Source organism: Diabrotica virgifera, chromosome 6, assembly GCF_917563875.1.
Source record: "Diabrotica virgifera virgifera chromosome 6, PGI_DIABVI_V3a".
Lineage (NCBI taxonomy): Eukaryota > Metazoa > Arthropoda > Insecta > Coleoptera > Chrysomelidae > Diabrotica > Diabrotica virgifera.
The window spans coordinates 53,267,873-53,273,165 of NC_065448.1; the positions used below are offsets into that span (position 1 = coordinate 53,267,873).

Consider the following 5,293-nt stretch of genomic DNA (forward strand, 5'->3'; position numbering starts at 1 on the left):
AAGTAGCAGAAGAAGTAACATTTTAACTTTATACGAATGAAAAGGTCTTGAGATTGGGTATCTTTTCAACGTGTTTTCAAACTGTATTCTTTGTTTGGAAAAGTGATCATAACAACACTGAATATAGCCGCAGTTGGCCGTGAAGTCACACTCGGGCGCTAATAGGGAACTTGCATAAATTTTTAAATTCGAAAAAAATGTTATAAATCACAACACAACATAATTTAAAACATGTATCAAATATAAAAAAGTTTTGTTTGTCTTTCGTTTGGCCCCTAAAGACGATTAAAAATTCAAATTAAAACAGGTGGTCCAAAACGCTTCGTGACGTCACTTGGTTTTACATTTACATTTTTCCAATAGGCCGTTCCAACATGCTGTCAAAATCAAATCAATATGGCCACTGGGAGTAAAAGATAAATGTTATTCTATCTGTTCTTAATGTGTTTTAGATAATTTTAGTTGTATTTCTTTGTAATTTTGTGTTGTACAAAGATTAATTTAACATTTTCTCTGGAAGTATTAATTTAGAAAGATAATATGCTTCATTGGTGTTGTGTTTTGAAGTGTGAAATGCAAAGTAATCCTGATAAAGTCAAGATAAAGTTCACTTTTAAACTGAACTAAATAAGGTATCATCTGAGAGACAACAATGGTTAAATGCAATACAATGTAAGGTTTTACTAGCGAAATGAAAATTCTCCTGTCCTGTCTGCTGTAATCATTTTATATCTGGTAAGTTACAATTACGACAGTAACGATTTTTGAAGATGTTAACATTTTAATCTAATAGAAAAACCAGCCGACTTAATCGATAATAACAATTCAGATTGGGTTCCTTCAATAAATATGGGCTATAAACACAATGAAATAAGTTCCCCAAAATCTAAAATGGAGTGGTATCAAAGGAGAATTAAAAGAAAAAATATTCATATTGAAATTATTTATAAGGCACTGGACTGTCTTAAATTCTACAAATACTAGGTAGGTAAATGATTTTAGACATTTTTCATTAATGATTGTAGGTTACTGTTACTTCAGTAGATTTAAGACTTGTTTACACGGGTAGAGTAATGATGCAAGTACTTGATAGAGTAGAGTAAAATGCTCAGCAGAGTAGAATAGCAAGTAGAGTGTATAGTAGGAGTTAAAGTAGAGTGACTAGCAACATATGGCAAAGTAACTACTCTACGACCACCACCACTGCCAAAATGTCTACTAGGCTGCGCGCTCTACCCATGGAACACACTCAATTATGGCAGAGTAGAGTAGGTAGGAAAGTACATGGGGGCGCTGTCATTCTGGCTGGAATTGTGTTTTGTGTAAATAGTGAAAATGAAGTTCACTGAAGATGAAACTTTAAAACTTGTAGAGCTATAATACGGCGAATACCAGTGTTTATGGAATTTAGGTAGTGTACTACAGAAATAAAAGTATGCAGCAAGCTGCGGAGGATGAAATCATCGAAAGAATGGCAAAGGGGTATTTGGAGTAAACGAGCTCAAGCAAAAAATTAACAATTTAAGGTGCACTTATAATCAAGAGTGTTTAAAATTACAAAAATCGGTTTCACTATACTAGCATCAGTACTATACTTGTGCTCTCCTCATGTGAATGGTATCAAGCCATTTTTGGTAGAGTACTACTGCTACTCTACTCTCCTCAAAACTCTACCCATGTAAACAAGTCTTTAGAAACAGTGGAAAATGAGGTAGCTAGTAGAGTAGTAGTAGAGTAAAATATACTGGTTTAACAAATTACAATGTTTTAAGGTGATACAGTAGCGATCAACAGGTAGCCAAAACGCGTTCCAAGATTGCCGCTGTAATTTTGAATATTTTTTCGAGATATTTGGCACACATATTCGTAATATAATAAAGAATGGCGGTACAGAGCGCAATTTGAAAAATATATTAATATGTGGAAATTACTCTGTAATGATAAAATATTTAAAAAACCAGCCTGTACCGCCATTAAGAAGAACAAAAAAATACGCTTTCTTCAAATAAACTTTTTTATCCGATGCCTAGATTTTGTGTCATTTTGGAACTACATACTAATGAAATAAAAAATTTTAGTAGTTCCAAAATAACACAAAATCTAGACATCGGATAAAAAAGTTTATTTGAAGAAAGTTGAAGAAATTTTTTTGTTCTTCTTAATGGCGGTACAAGCTCGTTTTTTTTATATTGTATTTAATTACAGAGTAATTTCCACATATTAATATATTTTTCAAATTGGGCTCTGTACCGCCATTCTTTATTATATTACGAATACGTGTGCCAAATATCTCGAAAAAATATTCAAAATTACAGCCGCAATCTTGGAACGCGTTTTCGCTACCTGTTGATCGATACTGTTTCCTCTTAAGATAGTTTTAATAGTTATTTATGATATAAGTATTAAAAGTACAATTTTAAGACACGCATGTGAAAGTTAACTTGAAAAAATAATTTTATTAATGTTTTGCACATCAGATGTCATTGTCAGAATACAAAATATTCATTATTATTAGGTTTGTTCTAGCAAACAGTCAAACTAGTCAAAAACCGTCAGCAAACAGTTGGTCAGTGAGAGAACATAATACAGTCACCAGTGCTATCCCCTCTACTCGTGCTGGTCCACTATTCGCTGATGGTTTAAAACTGATGCTAGAACAAACCTAGTATTATTATGCATATCATTATCTGTAAATAATATTTCTTCTGATTGTTAATTGTAAAGGATAGAAAAATTACCATTTTAATTTTTTTTTAGAATCAGCTGAGAGGAGTGGTGTACAAAAAAACCAGAAAGGGAATGGAATATGTGGCTACGAAAGGCAAAAGAAATGATTACAAAGCAAATGTGACACATTTTTTAAAAAATATGTAGGAATATCAGTAAACTACATTAAAAGTGTATGAAAAGATTTTGTGCAATAAAAATGTTTATATTTATCAAGGATGTATTATTTGGTATGGCCACATATCGTCAGTGATGTGACAATACATCCTCTCTGTTTTTTATGTGTTTTGTAAGAGAGACTAAAAACTTGTTTTAGGGTCACCACCTGTTTGAAATTTTTTGACTTTTTTTGTAGTAAATTAAACTATCTATTTACTACAAAACAAGTCAAAACTTACATATGAAAAGAGGATGTGACCTTAAAAAAGTTTTTCGTCTCTCCTACAAAACTCATGAAAAAACAGATATTGACAGGAGGTATTGTCACATCAGCAAGGGATATATTTCTGGTATATCCAAGGAATGTCTAAAAAATATACTTTGAATGACCAAGAACATTCGTGGACATTCATGGATTCAGGGAATGTTTAAAATGCTGGCACAGAATTTTCCTGGGATGTTCAGGGAGCGTTCTTGTGCTTTTGGGGATATTCCAGGAATTTTTTCAATGTCCTGTGTGTACCTTCTAGGAACATACATGGAATGTTTTGGTGTTAGCATCGGACTCCACTTGCGATTTGTAGTCATGAAAATTGAACACATTGTTTCAAATAGGGCTTTTCATTGATTGTCATTTGTTTCGAGCCTCTGTCAAATGTCGTATACTCCGTGTATAACATTAATATACACGGATTATACGAAATATGATAGAAGCTCGAAACAAATGACTGAATGAAAAGCCCTATACAAGTCAATCCATTTGCGACTAAACAATCATGGATTGACTTGTATTTGAAACAATGTGTTCAATCTTCGGGACTACAAATCGCAAGTGGAGTACAGCGGTGAGGGTTACTTCCTCTTCGGCATTATTATGTATTACACTACAGAAATCAGGAACATCCCTCCTAAATATAATGTATGGCCATCAAACAAATTCTTCCAACCACTTTTTTAATGTTTGCCCTTTCCATGCTGTAGCAAACTTGTCAAATTGTTGATTTTAAATTGTAACAGTTACGTTTTGCAAGGTATGCTGCCCTCTTGTATCTTCTGCGTCATCTTCATCATATACAGTAGAACCCCGCAAATCCGAACTAATTGGGGAGACAGCCTGTTCGGATTCCGAAAAGTTCGGATTATCCGAAAGTTAGCCTTAACTAGTAGTTCAAAGCTTTCATTGCGATTTTGAGTAGCCAAACGTTCTCGCTCGCAAGAGTGTGGACAATATTTTTGGACTCAAGTGACTATGAGAGAACCAAAATAAGTTTGTTTTTAACGTTTAAAAACCTATATTTTAAAGTATAATATTTATTTTTAAGAAATTTTAAATGTCAAAAGTCCTATTAATCCTACATTGTCCAATTTTCTAGCTTTACTCTGTATAATAAACATGTTTTTAAGTTTTTGTCTTGAATTTTTAAATTTTTTTTACTTTCCGTTGGTTCGGATTTGCCGAAAGTTCAGATTAGTGGGGTTCTGGTTTACGGGGTTCTACTGTAATTACTTCATCTAAAAACTTTCTGCGATATATTCATTTAGTTGCTAAAATTATTTCCGGATCCATAGGTTGAATAAGCAATGTATTTTTTGGCAAAAACATACAACTAAAGTTGCCATGTTTTGATCATAGAATATTTTCAGAGGGAGGAGAATTGTCTAAAATCAAAAAACATTTCACCTCTTCCGGTAGTATTGCCAGTGTCTTCTATTGAAATGTTTTCACTGCAGGTACAAATTCTTTAAAAAGGCAATTTTTGAAGATATCTGAGCTGAACCATGCCTTATTAGAGCTAATAAAATTTAAACTTACATTACCAACCACTATGATGAAATTATTTATTTTAATAGCTCCACAATTATATACAAATCCTGCCTCAAAATACTTGTAAAAATTTAAACTCTTAAATGCCTTCATTTGTTGACCTGTGTAGAAACTATTACTAAGCCCTAAATAAGTAACTATGTCCATGTTCAGGTCCCTTGGAAAACCTTTTCTGCGGTAGGTTAACTCATACCCCTTGAGGGAAAATAGATCTATATACCAACAGCTTTTGAAAATATTCACTCAGGTTTATTTATTCACTGCTTAAAACTAAATTAAGTCGTTAAAGAACTTCAACATCTAAAAGCTACACAATGTCAACAGCAAAATGTTCGGAAAATACAACTAAAAAAGACTATTTTACAACTATTAAACTATTGTATAAAAACTGTTATATAAACCACTATTTTATAACAACAATAACTATTTTATAAAAAAACTATGAAACGTAAAAAACTCAAAAAACTCAATGCAGTACAAATATAAATAATTTCAATGTTTGCCTCCCAGGTTTCATATTAGTGTCATAAACGTCAAAGTCTTGAAACGGCCTATAAAGTAAACAGAATTTTAAATTAGACG

At 32.4% G+C, this 5,293-nt stretch overlaps 1 long non-coding RNA gene across 1 annotated transcript; it reads left to right on the top strand.

Annotated features, from left to right (window-relative positions):
* The first annotated feature begins 417 nt into the window (after positions 1-417).
* LOC126886598 (uncharacterized) lies at positions 418-3,038 on the top strand. The gene is made up of 3 exons (XR_007698708.1): positions 418-735; positions 794-984; positions 2,758-3,038. It is a non-coding gene; the product is annotated as an uncharacterized LOC126886598 (long non-coding RNA).
* Positions 3,039-5,293: the final 2,255 nt, after the last annotated feature.